General features: G+C 43.9%; 1 protein-coding gene across 1 annotated transcript in view; it reads right to left on the bottom strand.

The window, feature by feature from the left end:
- The window catches only part of ST3GAL1 (ST3 beta-galactoside alpha-2,3-sialyltransferase 1), a 142,167-nt gene that overhangs the window by 96,594 nt on the left and 19,205 nt on the right, over window positions 1-26,368 (bottom strand). The window contains exon 2 of the mRNA XM_066578766.1: window positions 16,897-16,956. The gene's annotated coding sequence lies outside the window, so the exon portion shown is untranslated. The remainder of the gene's footprint in view (window positions 1-16,896; window positions 16,957-26,368) is intronic.

The following is a 26,368-nucleotide window of genomic DNA, read 5'->3' as shown; positions in this document are numbered from 1 at the left end:
CAGAGCCCTACAGAATACCCCCTAGCATCAGGACCGGAGGAACAGGAGGAGCTACCAGAGCCACACAGAATACCCCCCAGCATCAGGACAGGAGGAACAAGAGGAGCTACCAGAGCCCCACAGAATACCCTCCAGCATCAGGACCAGAGGGACGGGAGGAGCTACCAGAGCCTACAGAATAACCTCTACCATCAGGACCGGAGGAACAGGAGGAGCTACCAGAGCCCTACAGAATACCCCCCAGCATCAGGACCAGAAGAACAGGAGGAGCTACCAGAGCCCTACAGAATACCCCCCAGCATCAGGACTGGAGGAACAAGAGGAGCTACCAGACCCTACAGAATACCCCCCAGCATCAGGACCGGAAGAACAGGAGGAGCTACCAGAGCCCTACAGAATACCCTCTAGCATCAGGAACGGAGGGACAGGAGGAGCTACCAGAGCCACACAGAATACCCTCCAGCATCAGGACCGGAGGGACAGGAGGAGCTACCAGACCCTACAGCATCAGGACAGGAGGAGCTACCATATAGATCTCGTATATCTGGACTTCTCTAAAGCCTTGGACACCGTGCCGCATAATAGGCTAATATACAAAATGAGAAGCTCGGATTGGGTGAAAATGTGTGTATCTGGGTAAAAAATTGGCTCAATGATAGAAAGCAGAGGGGGTAATAAATGGTTTGTACTCTGATTGGACCGCAGTCCCTAGTGGGGGCCACAGGGTTCAGTATTAGGCCCCATTCTGTTCAATATATTTATGACCTGATAGACGGGCTGCACAGCAAAATATCAATATTTGCAGATGACACAAAATTATACAATATAATTAATGCAACGGAGAACAATGTACGGCTACAAACGGACCGAGATAAGCTGGGGGATCGGGGAGAAAAATGGCAAATGAAGTTCAATGTGGATAAATGTAAGGTTCTGCACATGGGCAGGAGAAACGGATGTCACCAATATATACTAAATGGGGAACTGCTAGGGAAAAGACCTGGGGTACTAGTGGATTGTAGATTAAACTGGAGTAATCAATGCCAGTCAGCTGCTGCAAAGGCTAATAAAGTCTTGGGGTGCATTAAAAGAGGTATAGGGGCGAGAACATTATCCTCCCACTATATAAGGCACTTGTCAGGCCCCACATGGAATACTGCGTACAGTTCTGGTCACCGATGCTCAGGAAAGATGTCACAGTGCTTGAGAGGGTTCAAAGAAGGGCAACTAAACTAATACATGGAATGACGGGACTGGAATACCCTGAGAGGCTATCCAAACTGGGATTATTCACCCCGGAAAAAGACAGCTAAGGGGCGACCAAATAACTGTGTATGAATACATGAGGGGACAATACAAGGATCTCTGCCATGATCTGTTTACACCCAGGACTGCGACGGTAACAAGAGGACATCCGCTACATCTAGAGGAAAGCAGGTTTCATCACCAACACAAAAAAAAGGGTTCTTTACTGTAAGAGCAGTTAGACTGTGGAACTCTCTGCCTGAGGACGTGGTGATGGCAAAATCCATAGAGGAGTTTAAAAGGGACTTGATGTCTTTCTAGAGCGGAAGGATATTACAGGATATAAATCTTAGGTTAATTGTCAATCCGGGTATACAGGCAGGTAGGAACTATTAGGGGTTGATCCAGGGAACAGTCTGATTGCCATTAGGGAGTCGGGAAGGAGTTTTTCCCCCAAAAGGGCTAATTGGCTCCTGCCTCTTGGTTTTTTTTTGCCTTCCTCTGGATCAACAACACAGGAGGATAAACAGGCTGAACTAGATGGACATTGTCTTCATTCAGCCTTACGAACTATGTTACTATGTTACCAGAGACCTACAGAATACCCTCCAGCATCAGGACCGGAAGAACAGGAGGAGCTACCAGAGCCCCACAGAATACCCTCCAGCATCAGGACTGGAAGAACAGGAGGAACTACCAGAGCCCTACAGAATACCCTCCACATCAGGACCAGAGGAGCTACCAGACCCTACAGAATACCCTCCAGCAGCTAATCTGTCATACAGGATGGAATGAGTCAAAGTCCTGTTATGGGGCCTGTGCCAAGAGCCCAGCATTGGGCAGCTGGATTAGCATTTGCAGAGAACAGAATTGACAGCTCCGCCACTGGCGCCCCGTTCTCCTAGACGATGACAGCAGGTTCACACGGAGCAAGTCTTCATCAAGGTCCGATATGTGATTTAAGTGTTCCCTTAATTATTTTGAGCGGTGTACACGTATGTAAATGGTCCCAGAGGTTCCAGCACGGGAGAAATGAGAGGAGCCAAATACATTCATGCAGCAAACTCTGCTGAGAAGTTGTAGCTGGAAGTAGTCTTTATGGTGATCTGGGCCAGACGGAAATGACACGAAACGTGAACCACTCCAGTCAGAATCAACGTCACCTGTGAGCGACTGCCTAAAATGGCTGTTAAATAGGAAACATGCACAGCGCCATGCCAAATGAAGCTACATTAGGGGTGCATTAAAGACGGCAGCGGAAGCGTCTTGTACCGCCGCAGCCGGGGATGAAAAGGCGGGATGTCAGTACAAGACAGCGGCGGCGCCTCCTACCTGGGAGAAGCAGCAACTTACAAAGGCTCAGAAATACAACAGCTGCCTGAAAAGCTCTCAGCCAGAATAGCAGAGCGGGAGCGCCGCGGCGGCGGGGGACAGAGGGGCGAACATTAAATATAGAAAAGGGGAAATTGCTAGAAAAATGGCTCCAATTAATAATTGGCTGAAGGCGAAGCGAGGAGGAGAGAAGGCGAGGAGGAGAGAAGGCGAGGAGGAAGGAGCAGAAACAGAAAGGCAACAATCACAATAATATATCCAAAACACGCTAATACATCTCACAGCTGAGGCTTTGTTACAATGTATCCAGTCTGGAAAATCCTCTGTAAGCCAAACAATGCGGATTCAACTGATCTACTGTAGCAAACTGTCAGAATAGAAGCCGGATAAGGAAATAAAGCCGATCTTAAGACGGCACACATCTGCAATAAACAGTCACTGACAAGCTCTGCATACATCTGAAACCTCTGTTAGCAAACAAGAAGGTCGCTAGTCACTGAAACCGTGAGATGTGAAGGGCCTGAAACAAAGTGGACCATAAAGTTGCGGGACTCTTCATTATATAAGGATTTACATAAAATGCTTTATCATTACTTTTACTAACGAGCAGCCTCATTAATTGCTGCATATACTGTAGCGCCATCTCATCCCCAGGACCAGCAGATGGGACTTATATAAAATGAGGCAAATCTAGCAGAGTCATTGGGTTTTAGCCTCGGACCCGTCAGAAGGATTCATTATCTTCTCCCACAGAATCGACCATTCTTTCCTGTGTCGGTTTATAGAACATCAGGAATGAACCCTGGAAACAAGTGGCAGTAATTAATAACAGCAGCAAACAATACCGCTCATTCTAGGAGTAGCTAGAGCCGACCGCCGAGACCGACTGACCATCTGCTGGACAAGAACGTTGTGACATTTTAGCACACACTGGAGAGTGATAATATATGACACAGATACTAAAATAAATGAACAGCACACTGTTGTACCCCAAAACATTGCCTCATAGTCCAAGAACGAACCGCAACCCGTATGTTGTGAATTAATGAGAAGCTCCAACCACAAATGATATTAAAATAAATCATACAGCAAATTACTACAAACAAATGTTCAGGGTCAGAAATGTACTATAATACTGCCTGTATGAAGGAATATACTACCGGAACTAAGATACTGATCCCCTATGTACAAGAATATAACCACTATAATACTGCTCTTATGTACAAGAATATAACTACTATAATACTGCTCCCTATGTGCAAGAATATAACTACTATAATACTGCCCCTATGTACAATAATATAACTACTATAATACTGCCCCTATGTACAAGAATATAACTACTATAATACTGCCCCCTATGTACAAGAATATAACTACTATAATACTGCCTCCCTATGTACAAGAATATAACTACTATAATACTGCCTCCTATGTACAAGAATATAACTACTATAATACTGCCACCTATGTACAAGAATATAACTACTATAATACTGCCCCCTATGTACAAGAATATAACTACTATAATACTGCCCCCTATGTACAAGAATATAACTACTATAATACTGCCTCCTATGTACAAGAATATAACTACTATAATACTGCCCACTATGTACAAGAATATAACTACTATAATACTGCCCCCTATGTACAAGAATATAACTGCTATAATACTGCATCCTATGTACAAGAATATAACTATTATAATACTGCCCCCTATGTACAAGAATATAACTACTATAATACTGCCTCCTATGTACAAGAATATAACTACTATAATACTGCCACCTATGTACAAGAATATAACTACTATAATACTGCCCCCTATGTACAAGAATATAGCTACTATAATACTGCTCCCTATGTACAAGAATAGAACTACTATAATACTGCCCCCTATGTACAAGAATAGAACTACTATAATACTGCTTCCTATGTACAAGAATATAACTACTATAATACTGCCCCCTATGTACAAGAATACAACTACTATAATACTGCCCCCTATGTACAAGAATATAACTACTATAATACTGCCTCCCTGTATGAAGGAATATACAACCGGAACTAAGATACTGATCCCCTATGTACAAGAATATAACTACTATAATACTGCCCCCTATGTACAAGAATATAACCACTATAATACTGCCCCCTATGTACAAGAATATAACCACTATAATACTGCCCCCTATGTACAGGAATATAACTACTATAATACTGCCTCCTATGTACAAGAATATAACTACTATAATACTGCCCCCTATGTACAAGAATATAGCTACTATAATACTGCCTCCCTGTATGAAGGAATATACTACTGGAACTAAAATACTGCCCACTACGTACAAGAATATAAATCCTATATTCTTGTACATAGGAACAGTATTATAGGATTTATATTCTTGTACGTAGTGGGCAGTATTTTAGTTCCAGTAGTATATTCCTTCATACAGGGAGGCAGTATTATAGTAGTTATATTCTTGTACATAGGGGGCAGTATTATAGTAGTTGTATTCTTGTACATAGGGGCAGTATTATAGTAGTTATATTCTTGTACATAGGGGGCAGGATTATAGTAGTTATATTCTTGTACATAGGGGGCAGTATTATAGTAGTTATATTTTTGTACATAGGGAGCAGTATTATAGTAGTTATATTCTTGTACATAGGGGGCAGGATTATAGTAGTTATATTCTTGTACATAGGAGGCAGTATTATAGTAGTTATATTCTTGTACATAGTAGTTATAATACTGTTCCTATGTACAAGAATATAACTACTGTAATACTGCCCCCTATGTACAAGAATACTACTATAATACTGCCTCCCATGAACAAGAATATAACTACTATAATACTGCCCCCTATGTACAAGAATATAACTACTATAATACTGCTCCTATGTACAAGAATATAACTACTATAATACTGCTCCTATGTACAAGAATATAACTACTATAATACTGCCTCCCATGTACAAGAATATAACTACTATAATACTACTCCCTATGTACAAGAATATAACTACTATAATACTGCTCCCTATGTACAAGAATATAACTACTATAATACTGCCTCCCATGTACAAGAATATAACTACTATAATACTGCCTCCTATGTACAAGAATATAACTTCTATAATACTGCCCCCTATGTACAAGAATATAACTACTATAATACTGCTCCCTATGTACAAGAATATAACTACTATAATACTGCTCCCTATGTACAAGAATATAACTACTATAATACTGCTCCTATGTACAAGTATATAACTACTAGAATACTGCTCCTATGTACAAGAATATAACTACTATAATACTGCCCCCTAAGTACAAGAATATAACTACTATAATACTGCCCCCTAAGTACAAGAATATAACTACTATAATACTGCCCCCTATGTACAAGAATATATCTACTATAATACTACCTCCTATGTACAAGAATATAACTACTATAATACTGCCTCCTATGTACAAGAATATATCTACTATAATACTGGCCTCTATGTACAAGAATATAACTACTATAATACTGCCTCCTATGTACAAGAATATAACTACTATAATACTGCTCCTATGTACAAGAATATAACTACTATAATACTGCCCCCTATGTACAAGAATATATCTACTATAATACTGCTCCTATGTACAAGAATATAACTACTATAATACTGCCCCCTATGTACAAGAATATATCTACTATAATACTGCCCCCTATGTACAAGAATATAACTACTATAATACTGCTCCTATGTACAAGAATATAACTACTATAATACTGCCCCCTATGTACAAGAATATATCTACTATAATACTGCTCCTATGTACAAGAATATAACTACTATAATACTGCCTCCCATGTACAAGAAGATATCTACTATAATACTGCCCCCTATGTACAAGAATATAACTACTATAATACTGCTCCTATGTACAAGAATATAACTACTATAATACTGCCCCCTATGTACAAGAATATATCTACTATAATACTGGCCTCTATGTACAAGAATATAACTACTATAATACTGGCCTCTATGTACAAGAATATAACTACTATAATACTGCCTCCTATGTACAAGAATATAACTACTATAATACTGCCTCCTATGTACAAGAATATAACTACTATAATACTGCCCCCTATGTACAAGAATATATCTACTATAATACTACCTCCTATGTACAAGAATATAACTACTATAATACTGCCTCCTATGTACAAGAATATATCTACTATAATACTACCTCCTATGTACAAGAATATAACTACTATAATACTGCTCCTATGTACAAGAATATAACTACTATAATACTGCTCCTATGTACAAGAATATAACTACTATAATACTGCCCCCTATGTACAAGAATATAACTACTATAATACTGCCCCCTATGTACAAGAATATAACTACTATAATACTGCCTCCCATGTACAAGAATATAACTACTATAATACTACTCCCTATGTACAAGAATATAACTACTATAATACTGCTCCCTATGTACAAGAATATAACTACTATAATACTACTCCCTATGTACAAGAATATAACTACTATAATACTGCTCCCTATGTACAAGAATATAACTACTATAATACTGCCTCCCATGTACAAGAATATAACTACTATAATACTGCCTCCTATGTACAAGAATATATCTACTATAATACTGGCCTCTATGTACAAGAATATAACTACTATAATACTACCTCCTATGTACAAGAATATAACTACTATAATACTACCTCCTATGTACAAGAATATAACTACTATAATACTGCTCCTATGTACAAGAATATAACTACTATAATACTGCCTCCTATGTACAAGAATATATCTACTATAATACTACCTCCTATGTACAAGAATATAACTACTATAATACTGCCTCCTATGTACAAGAATATATCTACTATAATACTACCTCCTATGTACAAGAATATAACTACTATAATACTACCTCCTATGTACAAGAATATAACTACTATAATACTGCTCCTATGCACAAGAATATAACTACTATAATACTGCCCCCTATGTACAAGAATATAACTACTATAATACTGCCTCCCATGTACAAGAATATAACTACTATAATACTACTCCCTATGTACAAGAATATAACTACTATAATACTGCTCCCTATGTACAAGAATATAACTACTATAATACTGCCTCCCATGTACAAGAATATAACTACTATAATACTGCCTTCTATGTACAAGAATATATCTACTATAATACTGCCCCCTATGTACAAGAATATAACTACTATAATACTGCTCCCTATGTACAAGAATATAACTACTATAATACTGCCTCCCATGTACAAGAATATAACTACTATAATACTGCCTCCTATGTACAAGAATATATCTACTATAATACTGGCCTCTATGTACAAGAATATAACTACTATAATACTGCCCCCTATGTACAAGAATATAACTACTATAATACTGCCTCCTATGTACAAGAATATAACTACTATAATACTGCCGCCTATGTACAAGAATATAACTACTATAATACTACCTCCTATGTACAAGAATATATCTACTATAATACTGCCCCCTATGTACAAGAATATAACTACTATAATACTGCCTCCTATGTACAAGAATATAACTACTATAATACTACCTCCTATGTACAAGATTATAACTACTATAATACTGCTCCTATGTACAAGAATATAACTACTATAATACTGCTCCTATGTACAAGAATATAACTACTATAATACTGCCCCCTATGTACAAGAATATAACTACTATAATACTGCCCCCTATGTACAAGAATATAACTACTATAATACTGCCTCCCATGTACAAGAATATAACTACTATAATACTACTCCCTATGTACAAGAATATAACTACTATAATACTGCTCCCTATGTACAAGAATATAACTACTATAATACTGCCCTATATGTACAAGAATATAACTACTATAATACTGCCCCCTATGTACAAGAATATAACTACTATAATACTGCCCCCTATGTACAAGAATATATCTACTATAATACTGCCCCCTATGTTCAAGAATATAACTACTCTAACACTGCTCCCTATGTACAAGAATATATCTACTATAATACTGCCTCCTATGTACAAGAATATAACTACTATAATACTGCCTCCTATGTACAAGAATATATCTACTATAATACTGGCCTCTATGTACAAGAATATAACTACTATAATACTGCCCCCTATGGACAAGAATATATCTACTATAATACTACCTCCTATGTACAAGAATATAACTACTACAATACTGCCTCCTATGTACAAGAATATAACTACTATAATACTGCCTCCCATGTACAAGAATATAACTACTATAATACTGCCTCCTATGTACAAGAATATAACTACTATAATACTACTCCCTATGTACAAGAATATAACTACTATAATACTGCCTCCCATGTACAAGAATATAACTACTATAATACTGCCTCCTATGTACAAGAATATAACTACTATAATACTGCCCCCTATGTACAAGAATATAACTACTATAATACTGCTCCCTATGTACAAGAATATAACTACTATAATACTGCCTCCTATGTACAAGAATATAACCACTATAATACTGCCCCCATGTACAAGAATATAACTACTATAATACTGCTCCCTATGTACAGGAATATAACTACTATAATACTGCCCCCTATGTACAAGAATATAACTACGATAATACTGCTCCCATGTACAAGAATATAACTACTGTAATACTGCCTCCTATGCACAAGAATATAACTACTATAATACCGCCCCCTATGTACAAGAATATAACTACTATAATACCGCCCCCTATGTACAAGAATATAACTACTATAATACTGCGCCCTATGTACAAGAATATAACTACTATAATACTGCTTCTATGTACAAGAATATAACTACTATAATACTACTCCCTATGTACAAGAATATAACTACTATAATACTGCCCCTATGTACAAGAATATAACTACTATAATACCGCCCCCTATGTACAAGAATATAACTACTATAATACTGCCTCCCATGTACAAGAATATAACTACTATAATACTGCCCCCTATGTACAAGAATATAACTACTATAATACTGCTCCCTATGTACAAGAATATAACTACTATAATACTGCCTCCTATGTACAAGAATATAACTACTATAATACTGCCCCCTATGTACAAGAATATAACTACTATAATACTGCTCCCTATGTACAAGAATATAACTACTATAATACTGCCTCCTATGTACAAGAATATAACCACTATAATACTGCCCCCATGTACAAGAATATAACTACTATAATACTGCTCCCTATGTACAGGAATATAACTACTATAATACTGCCCCCTATGTACAAGAATATAACTACGATAATACTGCTCCCATGTACAAGAATATAACTACTGTAATACCGCCTCCTATGCACAAGAATATAACTACTATAATACCGCCCCCTATGTACAAGAATATAACTACTATAATACCGCCCCCTATGTACAAGAATATAACTACTATAATACTGCGCCCTATGTACAAGAATATAACTACTATAATACTGCTTCTATGTACAAGAATATAACTACTATAATACTACTCCCTATGTACAAGAATATAACTACTATAATACTGCCCCTATGTACAAGAATATAACTACTATAATACCGCCCCCTATGTACAAGAATATAACTACTATAATACTGCCTCCCATGTACAAGAATATAACTACTATAATACTGCCCCCTATGTACAAGAATATAACTACTATAATACTGCTCCCTATGTACAAGAATATAACTACTATAATACTGCCTCCTATGTACAAGAATACAACTACTATAATACTGCCCTCTATATACAAGAATATAACTACTATAATACTGCCCCTTATGTACAAGGATATAACTACTATAATACTGCCCCTTATGTACAAGAATATAACTACTATAATACTGCACCCTATGTACAAGAATATAACTACTATAATACTGCCTCCTATGTACAAGAATATAACCACTATAATACTGCTCCCTATGTACAAGAATATAACTACTATAATACTGCCCCCTATGTACAAGAATATAACTACTATAATACTGCTTCTATGTACAAGAATATAACTACTATAATACTGCGCCCTATATACAAGAATATAACTACTATAATACTGCCCCCTATGTACAAGAATATAACTACTATAATACTGCTCCTATGTAAAGGAATATAACTACTATAATACTGCCACCTATGTACAAGAATACAACTACTATAATACTGCCCCCTATGTACAAGAATATAACTACTATAATACTGCCCCCCATGTACAAGAATATAACTACTATAATACCGCTCCTATGTACAAGAATATAACTACTATAATACTGCCCCCTATGTACAAGAATATAACTACTATAATACTGGGTACTTTAAATTTAAGTACATTATTTTTCCTTGACTAATATAGTCAGCAGACGTTCGGACCTCAGTGCCCCCCCCCCATCCTCCGGTCTCCTCCTCCTCCTCCTCTGGTAATGACCTGGTGATATTGTTATGGATCAGAGCAGGAAATTAAAGTAGATATTATCACACAGAAGAGAAAAACAGCAGAATTATTACCAGGGATAATCAACAGACATCATGTGCTCTATTCACTGCCCGGATCAGGGGTACTTTCTTCCAAAATGATAGAAGGAATCACCAGTAATAGGAGGCCCTGAGATAGATAAAGGGACACACACACACACACACACACACACACATCTGGACAGACCCTCTACATAAGGCGATGCTCACTTGAGCGCTGGTAGACACTTCTCTTCCTGAGGGCCACATTTGGCCCCTGGGTCACCTATAAATAACAGCATTAAAGACCAGAAGAGAAGCGGTGCGAGCGTTGAGCTAAGTAGACGCACGTCAGTAACACCAGCTGAGTCACAGAGAATTCCTCACTCGGCCAAAAATAGATCCACTTGGTCATTTGAGGTTAATGGAAAAAAGTCCCAGTGAGGTGCGAAATGCGTGCCGAGAGCAGAGAAATGTAGTCGAAGGACGATAATTGCCCTTTAAATGACGGGAATCCCTCTTCATAGATTAGGAGCGGCACATTATATTGTACAGGAGATGTGCAGAACACACTGGGAATACGTCAGCGACGCGTTTCATGACTAATCCGGCAGAGCATGTATAGCAGGAGGAGTAGGCAATCCTCAGCCGTATCAACTCTGATGACAGAATGGAGACGTTGGCTCTTAGACAGTTCGATCCACAACTTTAAATCAACGCGTTTCGAGGTCAAACCAACAATTGAGTATATATGCATCTTAAAGGGCTTTTTCCACTGAAAGCATTGAAGGGTTAGTCCAGCCATCAGTAGGGGTTCTGCCGCCCAAGAGCCCCACCGATCAGCTGGGCTAACATATTTCTGCAGGAAGTGGGCAGCTCCTTTCTTGTAGGTAAATTTTACATTCACTTCAATGGGAAGTTCGTGTGCAATACCAAGCCTGGCCACTGCATTACCAACAGAGCTGTCTGCTTCCCGCAATAATCAGCTTAAGGCACATGGCGCTGTTTGTTAAGGCTGTAGAAATGCTCTCACTCACAATGACTGCGGGTTCAATCCCTGCTTGGTTCAGGTAGCCGGCTCAAAGTTGCTATCCTTCTGAGGTCGGTAAAATGAGCACCCAGCTTGCTGGGGTGGGTAATAAACAAAAATTACCTGAAAGCACTGCAGGTGCTATACAGAAACGCCCTTTCCCCCATACAAGCAAACCAACCATGAGAACAGATTGGTGGAGATGCCGGCCCCACTGATCTAGTATTGATGGCTCATCACTCTACAACTACTTACTGTCACTTGTCATGCATTCCTAACAAACCCTCAGCTCTAAGAAGGGGAGAACAAACCCCGTCCTTCAATCCGATGCAGCCGGGCACCGAAATGGGGGCCTATTTTGTTCTGTTTGGGCAGAAATTTTTAAGACGACTCTCGGGTCTCGGAACTAAATCGGGTCCTGAAATCAATGGAGGCCGATCTACTACCTGCTGTTGGTCTCCGGCGCCAATGTGTTACGAAAAGGAGGTGAAAAAAAACTGGTATGGAGGCGCAAGCCTCTAAGTTACTAAAAGATGAAGATCAAGGTCCAATGTGTGATGGTGCAAGCACTTCTTTACTTTTTCACCCCTTCGTCAGTTCGGCTGGATAGGACACTTCTGTCTCCCCTGTCCTCCGACACATCCAATACACCTTTGGAGTCGTGTCACCCCCAGGCATCCTGTTGTCCTATCCAGCCGAACTGACGAAGGGGTTCGTCCCCGAAACGCGTATTCCATTGCTGGTTTTTAATTTGTGAAAAAATAAAGAAGTGCCCTCTTCATCTTCTCGTAGCTTAGAGGGTGGCGCCTCCATACCAGTTCTTTTCAGATCCTTTTCGCTACACTCACGCTCACACTGGTGGAGCGTCATCTGGTTGGCAGCACCTCCACCATTCAGAATACTCAATCATTGGAAACACTTTGTACTCCATGAATATTCCACCCCCCTCACTGGGTCTGGCCCCCCCCCCCTTCTCACTGGGTCTGGCCCCCCCCCCCCCCCTCACTGGGTCTGCCCCCCCCCCCCCCCCTCACTGGGTCTGCCCCCCCCCCTCACTGGGTCTGGCCCCCCCCCCTCACTGGGTCTGCCCCCCCCCCTCACTGGGTCTGCCCCCCCCCCTCACTGGGTCTGCCCCCCCCCTCACTGGGTCTGCCCCCCCCCCCCTCGCTGGGTCTGCCCCCCCCCCTCACTGGGTCTGGCCCCACCCCCCCTCACTGGGTCTGGCCCCACCCCTCACTGGGTCTGGCCCCACCCCCCCTCACTGGGTCTGTCCCCACACCCCCCCCCCTCACTGGGTCTGGCCCCCCCCCCCCTCACTGGGTCTGGCCCCACCCCCCCTCACTGGGTCTGGCCCCACCCCCCCTCACTGGGTCTGGCCCCACCCCCCCTCACTGGGTCTGGCCCCACCCCCCCTCACTGGGTCTGGCTCCACCCTCCTTTTTCATTTCTTTTACTCACCGTCCAATGCGTTAGTTGTGGGTCTGGTTTTCAGTCATCCAAGATGGCCGACAATCTTCAGGCCATCTATCCCCGGCAGTGCATTTCTAGCGTCAGACTACCATCGCAGATACCTACTCTGATTGGCCAACACTGCTCACATGATCAGCACTGGCCAATCAGACAGCAGTGCACAAGGCGTATCAGGCAGCTAGAAAATTGTAGCAGCCATCTTGGACAGTTGAAAACCGAATCCCAAACCAGCAAATCAGAGGGAGATCTACAGAGAAGACCTGCAGCAGGCGAGGTGGCCCACCGTGGGCCCCTTCGACATTTTACACCCTCACCGTGCCTATCGTCCAGCACTGCCAACCCATCCCGTCCACTTGGGTTGCCACCCTCAGATCTCGCATGATTGGTTGCAGCCAGTGGCATGCCTAATTGCAGGCAGCCCATGCGGTCACTAGGGGGCCTGGTGGTGATGAATGGCTCCGCCTCCATTTGGCAATCAAGGAGACAGAAGGCTTTCTTGAACACTGGCGGCGTGCAGCTGTTGAGGGCGGCGGCGCCTTGAAGGGGCATTCACACGGGCAGCCGCATATTTCTGCGGCGGCAGCCATTCCTCTAAATTTAACTGTGTGGCTGAGCGGCCGCAGGACTGGAGGTGGGAGCGGCGCACACAGCTCTCTTGCTCCTGTATCTCCCTTTCCCGCTCACCTTTGTCTTCCAGGCTGACCACCCCTTTATTTTTCGCTGTCACCCCATCGGTTTCCTTCTCTATTTTTTCGGTTCTGTATCTCCATCTCTCGCTGTCTATAAGAGCGGGGGCCATTAGAGCCACACGGGGGTCTCACGATTTCTGGTTGCAGCGGTCACATTGCTTCCTGTGTCCGCTGGGTCGGGAGCGCTGCTCTGGAGGCACAGTGGAGGAGGGGTGGCCCTTTTATCATGCCATCCCCACCCTGCGGCAAGATTCTTCCCTTAAAGGGGTTTTCCGATCTACAGTAGTCGTAGTCAGAGGGGCTCTCCAGAATAGGCGCCCCCATGAAGCAGACGCCTCTGTCCAGGACCCCTAGGACGTCCCGCTCGGCGCAGGCTATATGCACAGTTATAGGCGACTTTGTAGAGTATTTCTGGGGGATTAAGCGGCAGATTTGCTTCTGGCGGGCGCCAGCCTTCCTATTCCCGATGAGAATGCGGAGCGTAGCTTAGAAGATTGAGCAGCCAATTCCTAATCCCCAGAAGCTCACGCGTTCTTTAGGCGGAGTCGCCTCTCGCTGATTTTCTCCGCTTTTAATTATTATCCAATTTATCATTTGCACCAAAAAATAAATGTGAAGTCAAAGCGGCGAATATCACCAAGAAGACGTAAAACCGACATACGGAGAAGAGGGGGAGCGCAGGAGTACAGGGAGGCGAAGACCGGAAAGTTCCGGAGACTGCGCACATTTATTAGAGGCGGAGACCAGAACGTTCCGGAGACTGCGCACATTTATTAGAGGCGAAGACCAGAACGTTCCGGAGACTGCGCACATTTATTAGAGGCGAAGACCAGAACGTTCCGGAGACTGCGCACATTTATTAGAGGCGGAGACCAGAACGTTCCGGAGACTGCGCACATTTATTAGAGGCGGAGACCAGAACGTTCCGGAGACTGCGCACATTTATTAGAGGCGGAGACCAGAACGTTCCGGAGACTGCGCACATTAGAGGCGAAGACCAGAACGTTCCAGAGACTGCGCACATTTATTAGAGGCGAAGACCAGAACGTTCCGGAGACTGCGCACATTAGAGGCGGAGACCAGAACGTTCCGGAGACTGCGCACATTAGAGGCGGAGACCAGAACGTTCCGGAGACTGCGCACATTAGAGGCGGAGACCAGAACGTTCCGGAGACTGCGCACATTAGAGGCGGAGACCAGAACGTTCCGGAGACTGCGCACATTAGAGGCGGAGACCAGAACGTTCCGGAGACTGCGCACATTAGAGGCGGAGACCAGAACGTTCCGGAGACTGCGCACATTAGAGGCGGAGACCAGAACGTTCCGGAGACTGCGCACATTAGAGGCGGAGACCAGAACGTTCCGGAGACTGCGCACATTAGAGGCGGAGACCAGAACGTTCCGGAGACTGCGCACATTAGAGGCGGAGTCGCACCTACTTCTTGCACGAATCAGTTTAGAAAGATTTACTACTGATTTGTGCCAAAAACAGATGTTGCAACACTTCTCAAAAGGGTCTAGAAAAGTGGGCGTGGCTTGGAACTAACCAAGAATTTAGACATACGTACGAAAAGTGGCAGCATTACTTTGGCTACTCCATGTAAATAGCGGTGGATGCTTGTCACAAAAAAAAAAAACAAAAAAAAAAACAGCCAACGCAAAGGGGGCATGGTTTGGTGTGCTTAAGGGAGTGGCTTATCACATGTGTTTTTACTATTATTTTAGTGGCCCCAGCACTAATGGAGCCCCCTCAGTGGCCAAGCAGCAATAGTGTTCCCAGTACTAATAGCACTGGGAGCACCATTACTGGAGGGGGCGCCATTAGTACTGCGAGCACCATTACTGGAGGGGGCGCCATTAGTACTGCGAGCACCATTACTGGAGGGGGCGCCATTAGTACTGCGAGCACCATTACTGGAGGGGGCGCCATTAGTACTGCGAGCACCATTACTGGAGGGGGCGCCACATCCAGTAATAGTGCTCCCAGTACTAATAGCGCCCCCTCTCAGTGGCCTAATAGTAATAGTGCTCCCAGTACTAATAGCACCCCCCTCCAGTAAGAGTGCTCCTAGTACTAATAATGCCTCCTCTTGGTGGCCCCAACAGTAATAGTGCCCCAAGTACTAATAGTGCCTCCTTAAGGTGGTCCCAACACTAATAGTGCCTCCTTAAGGTGGCCCCAACAGTAATAGTGCCCCAAGTACTAATAGTGCCTCCTTAAGGTGGCCCCAACAGTAATAGTGCCTCCTTAAGGTGGTCCCAATAGTAACAGTGCCCCAAGTACTAACAGCGCCCCTTTTTGGTGGCTACCCCTCAGGCTAAGCAACATGCCTCTCATCAAGCACTGTAGTTCCCTATGAAGCTCTGGTCCGCACACGCCGCAGCACGCACAGCAGACCCCTCTCAGCTCAGAATGCCCCTCCACGCACATTTTGCTTCCGCCTGAGAAGTTTTGCATTCTAGTTAAGTGGCGGATTATTGGACTTTCTATATTATCAGCATTTAGGGCTTCATGAAGGGGTTTCCTACTTACATTCAGGCGTTTGTCAGGTTCCGTCTGTGCGGCTGAGTTGAAGCTGCGCTCCCCAAGGTCCTGTAAAGAGGAGACAAGTATTAGTGGCGGACCCCCATAGCACAAGTAAGAGGCGGTTATTTCCAGATATGCGGCATCAGATTGCCAGCGCTATTGGGGGAGGGGGTGCTTTTAGACTGTTCCAAAATCCGAACCGTCATCCGTACAACCAACACTAGGGTCCTTGCAATATACTTTACAGTAAGCCGGGCCTCCTCATTACAGGGGCATTCACAAAAAACACCCCAAATTCTATAAAACACTCCCGCCCAGAAGTAGTTGTCAGGCAATAGACGGCATCTCTCTCTGCAGGGGAGGAGGCTGGAAGAGCCGGGAGCAGTGCTCTGAGGTCCCGCCTCCTCTCCACCCCCCTACACTATTTATAAAGTGGCGGGATGGGGGTGGAGCTAATTCCAGGAATTTAGCCCCACCCCTGTTCCACCTCCTCTCATTGCAAATAGTGCAGGGGGGGTGGAGAGGAGGAGGGAGCTCAGAGCACTGCTCCCGGCTCTTCCAGCCCCCTCCCCCTGCAGAGAGAGACGACGTATATCGGCCGGCGTGAAAACCCAGCTGATATACAGTCATCTGAACGCACCCTTATTGGGAAAATTTATAAATAAAGAATTTAAAAAAAAAATAATTGAATTGACATGGTTTTGTAAACAAAGAGGGGGGTGTGCAAAAAGAAAGTTTAAAGATAAAAAGTTATCTCCCCTTTACTGACAGATGGTCGCCATAAAGCGAGCCGCAGGACAGAGCCGCGCGGAATACGGGCGACACAAAGAGGGAGGGGCATAAGACAAAACGATCCGTCCGAGTAACACTCATTAGCGCACGGCATCCCCCGATAATCCGCTGCCAGGAGGAAATTCTGAACTAACAGACTGGTAGTAGCAACTCTGGACTCCGTCTGGCTGATAACAGGGAACAGCAGACTGAAACATGACCAGAAGATGTAATCCACTGCAAATAAGGTGATCAGTTCCCCAACCTGAAACAGCTGATAACAGAGAGCAAAACCCCTGCAATCAGCTTAACCCCTTACTGGCCACAATGCTCCTCTTTAAGGCGGGGTCTCGGCCGTCTGACAGCGAGGCTCCGGCTCGGAGGGGCTTTTAGACCGAACGATCATTATTTTTTCTTGTCGTTCAGTTTCTACAGCATTAAAGCCTCGCCGGTTCGTTCCCTTGGCGTCGGGTTTACAGCGCCCAGCCGCCCACTTATACGGCGAATGTGGAGGACTGAACGCGCCAACGATGCATCTGCCGGTATAAACCGGCGGCCCGAGCGGACGGGGTAGCGGCGACGCCATTCACTTGTTCAAATGATAAATCGGCTGGTCTAAAATGGCCCCAGGGCCAGACTCCACGGGCGGAATACGCAGAGAACAGACCCCACCGACTTCAATCGGTTTTCACGCCGAGCCGATATACGTTGTCCTCGTGTGCAGGGGAGGGGGGGGGGGGGAATGGAAGAGCCCAGGAGCAGAAACTGAGCTCCCGCCCCCTCTCTGCCTCCTCTCCGCCCCTCTGCACTATTTGCAATGAAAGGAGGCGGGATGGGGCGGGGCTAAGTTCTCCGAATTAATGCAGTGCACCACCCTGGCAACTGAACAATCACACCTGCAAAGAAAAGTGTCAAAAAAGTTCAGTTAGGCCGCCTTCACGCGGGCACGGGGTGGTACTCGCTCGAGTAACGAGTACCATCGGGTATGCTAATGCTCGGACGGGCGTGTTCGTTCAACTCTACATACGATGCAACTTTTACAGTACGGAATCCTACTCTAAAAGCCCTAAAATAAGCCCTGGCTGCATAGAAAAAAAAAATAATACATCCCCTAAGAGGCGCTGTCCACTCAGGTGCGTCTCCTCGTCAGCTCCGGCACTTGTCTTTAGTCTTCTGCCAGCCCTTCCTAGATTAGAGGCTGAAAGTCCCCGCCTCCAGGAAGTGATGGCTGCGATTGGCTAAGCCAACATTTCTAAGGAAAATTCAGGGGGGGGGGGGGGGGGGGGGGAACAAAAAAAACCCGCCGGTATAAAGACATCCAAGGGGGCCGCTCACACAGGAGGGAATCAATCCACAAGGACATTCTGCGCTACTTCACAAGGTCTTGTGGAACGCTTGCTGTGGATTTCTAATAGCTTCCATTTAACAGATCCATCAAATTCAACAGAAGCGAAGGTCATGTGACGGATCCGCTAAAAATCGGGTGTAAAAGGATGCTGCATGGAAGACAGTGATGGTTAGGGCTCATTCAAGCAAGTTCACGCGGCGTATAATATGCAGTGAATAGAACCCATTGAGTCCATGTTTCAGGCGATGTTCCATTTCGTGAAAACAAACACAACATGTCCTTATTGGGTGCAGATTACGCCCTAAAATAGGCCATTGAAGTGATGGGCGAGCGAGAAGCTTCAGACCAGCGCCCCCTTCTGCTAGGATTAGCACTAGTAAAGGCGCAGCGCGTTTACGTGCACAAAAACCTGGAGGAACGGCCAAAAGCGCGGTTTTTACGCACGCAAATATGCATCATATTTCGGCGCCATCAACGAGCCTGTATTTTTTTTTTTATAGGATCTTTAGCGTCCGGCAGCTTCCGTTCTGTGGAAGAGAACCGTTAATAGTGGAACCAAAGCGCTGATGTGAATGATGGGGGTGGCATGCACTAGACTGACAGCTGATGGAAACGGGCGAGTTCAGACAGAGAGAGCGTTACATTTCATCCGAGTAGTAATAAGCGAACTCCCGGAGCTCCGGGCCCTTGTTAGCGCCAACAAAGCATCTCTTAGTTGTAACGGGTGGTTGAAGACCGCACCTCCAGCAAGAGACTACTCTGATTGGTTCATCAAGCGCAGGCTCAGCCAATCAGAGCCAGCAGTCGACGAACCAATCCCAGCTCCCTGTTCCCGCATTGTCACCCATGGACACCGCAGCAGACTCCTTTGCAGGCTGTGTGCATGCACTCCCATAGAGAACAGTGTGTGCGTGCGCAGCCTGCACAGATGAGTCCATGGGTGGCAGCGTGGGAACAGGGAGCCAGGTAAGTGGGCAAAATACATCTGGAACATGTCAAAGAATGTTCCAGAAAGATCATCCATCCAGTCATCGAATGTGTGCGGCTGGTTTGAATGAGTTTAACAGTCAATACGGTCTAAGATGTGCGCGGCCGCCTGTGACACGTATGGGATACGATTGAACTGGATGATTGTGTAATCAAATAACTAGTTGCCGTATGAGTTAACCAGAACTTCAATGAACTAATGACCTGTCTGAATATTCTGCTCAATGCAGAATATTATCGACATATATGGTAAGACAGCAAGAATGACTCATAATATAACACAGATGTGATAACTTCATGGACAAAATATTCAATATATTGTGTTGCCAATCATCTACTACGCATGTCTAGAACCTGAATAGCCATATTAGAATGACGTATATACCCATAACTGCGCAGAAGCAGATATGCCACGTAGTGTAAGAACGGCATAAATAGCAGTGATCTTCAGGGAAGAGTCGGGACTCATCTTGTGGCCGTTAGACGTACCGGCGTACTCCCGGATCCTCTTGACAATCGTACCTGGAGATCCCCCGATTGCGGAGTGATGCTACAATATCCGGTGACGTATTGATGCTTAACTTTGTTACCCATGTGATCTCAATGCCTATATGTTAATTAACTATTTTACTTACATATACTAAAGAGTAAATAAACTTGTGTTTTATATTTGTCTTACCTCAGACTGTGTGCTTAACGGGTATGTTAATGAGGTTAAAAAATTGCCAAAATCTTGAGCAGGTAAGACATAAATTGGCGTAGTCGGCAGGATATTGTTGTCTTTGGTAAGGTTATATTACTGTATAATTTGGTATTGTGACAGTGCTTCTCAGTGCACGGGGGGGTTGCTGTCGCCATATTAGATTTTTGGCCCATTGCCAAGGGGTTCAAATGGTTATAACTTTGCTTTGATAAGTGATAGAGTAATAATAGTAAATACAAATTGATAGTTGCAGTAAGTAGTCCTTGTTGAACCCATTGGCATACTGCCAAAATATTATAAGTTCTGTAACTTTGAAGCAGGACTTGGGAGATTGGTGCCAGTTTGCACGGTGGTGTCTAGCAGTAAAGGGGACCGCTGTGCAAAATTTCACCAATTGGCACGTTGCCAAAATTTTCAGAGTTCTGTAACTTTGAGGCAGGACTCGGGAAATCGGTGCCAGTTTGCAGGGTGGTGCCTCGCCGTAAAGGGGACCTCTGTGCAAAGTTTCACCAGATTGGCACGTTGCCAAAATTTTGTAAAGGGGAACTCTGTGCAAAATTTCACCAATTGGCACGTTGCCAGAATTTTCAGAGTTCTGTAACTTTGAGGCAGGACTCGGGAAATCGGTGCCAGTTTGCAGGGTGGTGCCTCGCCGTAAAGGGGACCTCTGTGCAAAGTTTCACCAGATTGGCACGTTGCCAAAATTTTGTAAAGGGGAACTCTGTGCAGAGTTTCACCAAATTGGCACGTTGCCAAAACTTTCGGAGTTCTGTAACTTTGAGACAGGACTTGGGAAATTGGTGCCAATTTGCAGGGTGGTTTCTCGCAGTAAAGGGGACCTCTGTGCAAAGTTTCACCAATTGGCAAGTTGCCAAAATTTTGTGAGTTCTGTAAGGGGGAACTCTGCGCAAAAAGTTTCACCAATTGGCATTTTGCCAATAAGACAACAATATGTTTAGAAAAAGAACCAAGAAAGATAAAACTAAAATCGTTCAGAAAATAGACATCCCCGGCTGGTCCGAGGGTCCCTATGATATATTAGCTCAGGAGTTGATGCATAGTGGGCTTGCAGAATCATGGGATAGTAAGCTAAAAGATTCAGAGCCCCTCGATGTCGTTAAGGTACTCGAGGAGACCCCTGCCAAGGCAGGTGACGCAGTTCAGTTGGGTAGGAGAAATTGGGTATTGGCCTCAGCCTATAGGAATATCCATAAGAAGAAGTCCCAACTAATAAGAAAACTTAATCAGACGGAACAAAAGTTAGCAGAATCTGAAGGAAAGAGAGTGGTGTTGGAATGTAACCAAAGGCTGATAAAGGAAAAAATAGAACATTACCAGAATATTGCAGAAAAGGCTGTTGTAAAAGTTGCTCAGAATAAATATAAGGGGCGTAAAGGTAAAGTTGATAAGTGAAAGGTATCGAAAGCTATAGCTTCTGCTTCTGTGAACTGGGACCCAGATAAGTGGGATGGAGACTTATGGGATTCCTCATCTTCTTCGGGGGAGGAGGACTGGCATAAGGGGGATTGGGAAGACCCACCCAATCCAATAATTGATCCACCTGCTTTAAAACGTGCCCAGCCCATTAGCAGAAGGAAGGAAACTACTGAATATGGACCCGATACCCAGCCTATCGTAGGTCATGATGGGCAAAGGTTGCCCAGGTATGACGATCAGGGAAACTATATGTACGATGCCGATGGGAGACTGTTGGTGCAAGAAGAATTGGTGCCACATAGGCGCACCAGGCTTACCCTAGAGGATTTTTCTCAGTCAGAAGTTGATGATATACTGAGTAGATTTAGGCAAAGGCCTGGGGAATCTGACATACCATGGTTGGTCCGTCTATTTGAGCACGGGGCGACTGGGGTAATGTTGGATCCAAAAGATGCAATGAGATTTGTTACTCTAACTAGAGATCCAGTAATCAGTAGAAATTTTAGAGAATATTTTCCTAGTCATCAAGGAGAAAGTGCTATTTCCCTGTTTAATATAGTAACCAATGGGTTTCTTAATAAATTCCCAACAGAGGCAGACATTCCAATCAATGACAAACCTTGGTACACTATCAGGGATGGCATTGAAAGGTTGAAGGAGGAAGCTATGAGGGTCTCATTAATTATCATCGAGCATATGGAAGATTATTTGGAGACTCGGCTGACAGCAGGAGTTAGAAATCGTTTAATTAAGACTGCACCTTCGGCTTATAAAGCCGTGATGATGACCCTACTTCTATCCATGACTAATGAGCCAATGTCTGCGGTCGTGGCTAGAATGCGGGAATTGCAAGATATGGGAAACTGGGATAGAGAGGAAAAGCGAACAGATCGTGATAGGTCTAGGAATCCTAGTTCCCAGGGGACTGGTGATTCAGGAGTGCCAAGGGTATCTCGTAGAGATATGTTTCAGGCTCTCCTGAAAGCTGGAGTCTCCAAGGACGCCATTGATGGAAAAGATACAGGTGATTTGTGGCGTCTTTATAAACAGAAGGTATTATCCAACAAAAAGGTGGATAAAAGGGAAGATTCAGTGGCCCCAAAAACTTCTAAAAAGAGAGAGAAGCAGGTCACTAATTTAGAACCTAAGAAATTAGAATGGGAGGATTTTCAAAAGATCTATCCATGGAAGGAGATGGCTGCAATGGTAGCTAGCCAAGTGCAGGACCATATGAAGCCATCTGCTCCGCTCCTGGAGGAATCAGATTCTGATTCCGCATAGGTAGCAAGCCAAGCCCCTGTCTGGGTTAGGCGGGATGACAGACCCTACGTCCCGCTAGCCATACATTGGAAAGGGGGTAATGTCCAAAGGGTCCCAGCTTTAGTAGATACAGGGGCGGAGGCTACTCTGATTTATGGAAATCCCAAAAAGTTTAAAGGTCCAAAAGTTAATATTTCAGGATTGGGAGGAAAAGTTACCGAAGGAGTACAGACACAGGTAACTTTGAAATTGGGCAATTTGCCCTTACGTAAATACACGGTGTTAGTAGTACCTATTCCGGAATATATCATTGGCATAGATATTCTGAAAGGATTGACACTACACCTCGAAGATGGTAAGTTTGCCTTTGGCGTAAGGAAAATAGGGATAAAAGCTTGTCCAGTTACGGTGGGAAAGGTCAAAATGCCACCCGTACACATCCCTCCTGCAGGAAAACTGGTTGCTATGAAGCAATACAGAATTCCTGGAGGTCACAAGGAAATAGGAGAAACCATTAAGGATTTGGTCGATGCTGGGGTTGTGAGGCCTGCAACCACAGCATGGAACAATCCGGTATGGCCTGTGAAGAAAAGTGATGGGTCTTGGAGGATGACTGTCGATTACAGGGAGTTGAATAAACAAACACCTCCCTTGACGGCAGCTGTCCCAGACACCATTACAATTGTGGAGCAGATTCAAAGTCACAGTGGACAATGGTACGCTGTGATTGATATCGCACAAGCGTTCTTCACAATTCCAATAGAAGAAAAGGCACAAGATCAGTTTGCCTTTACGTGGCAAGGACGTCAATATACGTTCACTCGATTGCCACAAGGTTGGATACATAGTCCAACCATCTGTCACCGGACGGTGGCAGAACATTTGGATGAGTTTGATTTACCATCAGAAATGCAGTTTTCACATTATATCGATGATATAATGATTCAGGGACCGGATGAACAATCTGTAAAGAAACAATTGGACAGACTGTTACATCATTTGCGAGAAAAAGGATGGGAAATAAATGATAGCAAGGTGCAGGGCCCCTCTCAGACTGTGAAATTCTTAGGAATTCAATGGAATAAGGGCCATAGGGAGATTCTCCCTAAGGCAAGGCAGAAAATCTTAAATTTTCCCACTCCGAAAGACAAGAAGGAAACACAATCCTACATAGGATTGTTTGGATTCTGGAGACAACACATTCCGCATCTGGGGCAGCTTCTTGCTCCTCTTTACAAGGTGACTCGCAAGAAGTACGAGTTCACGTGGGGAGAAGAGCAACAGGTTGCATTTGAGGCAGTAAAAGAAGCCATACAACAGGCTGTAGATTTATGGCCTTTACAAGATGGTGAGATAGAACTTCATGTATCAGTTCAGCATATGTATGCAAACTGGTCATTGTGGCAGAAGCAAGGGGGCAAAAGAGTGCCACTAGGCTTCTGGAATCGGAAATTACCAGATGCAGGAGAAAAATACACTCCACTGGAGCAACAGCTGTTGGCATGTTATTGGGCCCTGGTGGATACTGAACAATTGACGACAGGACACATAGTCCTTCTAAGGCCGCAAATACCCATCATGAGTTGGGTATTATCTAATCCAAAGTCCAATCGGATAGGACATGCCCAGGAGCAGAGTATCATTAAGTGGAAATGGTACATCTCGGAAAGAGCGAAAAAAGGTGAAGGAGGGATAGCTGCCCTGCATGAAAAGATAGCTGATATCCCTCCAGATGGTCAGGTTACACCAGTAGCGCAAATGGAGGAATCCCCAGTAAAGTGGGGAATACCTTACTCTGAGTTGACAGACTCCCAAAAAGAGCATGCTTGGTTCACGGATGGTTCGGCCAAGTATATCAGTGGAAGACGTAGATGGAAAAGTGTAGCCTTTAATCCAAAATTAGACAAGACGTTGGTCATGGAAGGAGAAGGTAAGAGTAGTCAATATGCAGAACTTTGTGCAGTATTCTTAGCTCTGAAGCAGGAACAAGGGCAAGAATGTCATTTGTATACGGACTCATGGTCAGTTGCCAATGGTTTGGCCACTTGGATCATGGGATGGAAGAAGAACGACTGGAACATTCATGGTAAGGAATTGTGGGGGAAAGAGCTTTGGCAAGACATAGAGGAATTCATTAGGAGTACCAAAAGTACAGTGTTTCATGTTGATGCTCATGTCCCTCTTGACTCATTGGAACGTTTATTTAATTCTCAAGCAGATGCGGCAGCATCGATTTCTGTTGCCATACAAGAACCTGACAAGGAAAAGGAAGCATGGCTTCAAGGTACAGCTGTTTGGGCTCACCAAAAAAGTGGACACTTGGGAGAGAAGGCCACTTACAGGTGGGCACAAGAAAGAGGTATCCCTTTGACAGTGGACATGATCAAACAAGTAATCGCGCAATGTCCAGTATGTCAACATGTGCAAAAACGAGAAGTGCCTCATACAGTAATGGGACACATAGGGAGAGGCCAGTTGCCAGCGCAGATTTGGCAGATGGATTTTGTAGGGCCCCTCCCTGAGAGCAGAGGATGTAAGTATATTTGTACAGCAGTAGATACATTCTCAGGTCTGATGGTGGGATTCCCGTGTAAAACAGCAACACAATGGAGTACTTTACGTACTCTGGAAGTTATTACCCAGTATTATGGGACTCCCCTGCAGATCCAGACAGACAATGGTTCACATTTTACCGGAAATCAGGTAAAAGAGTATGCCAGTAAAAACAACATAGAATGGGTATATCATATGCCCTACTATCCACAGGCCGCGGGCCTGGTGGAACGAATGAATGGGTTATTAAAATCTACCCTGAAGAAGCTCACTGAGACCGACAAATATGGTCAATGGAGAGATAATCTGACTGCTGCCTTACAGATTATCAACAACAGGCCCATCACTGATTCTATGACACCCTTAATGCGCATGCTAACACCCAATCTCAGTATAGATGTAGCTAAGGTAGAGACAAT

Source organism: Eleutherodactylus coqui, chromosome 9 (genome assembly GCF_035609145.1).
Source record: "Eleutherodactylus coqui strain aEleCoq1 chromosome 9, aEleCoq1.hap1, whole genome shotgun sequence".
NCBI lineage: Eukaryota > Metazoa > Chordata > Amphibia > Anura > Eleutherodactylidae > Eleutherodactylus > Eleutherodactylus coqui.
The sequence above is the reverse complement of the archived record's forward strand: the minus strand, read 5'-3'. Positions and strand labels throughout refer to the sequence as shown.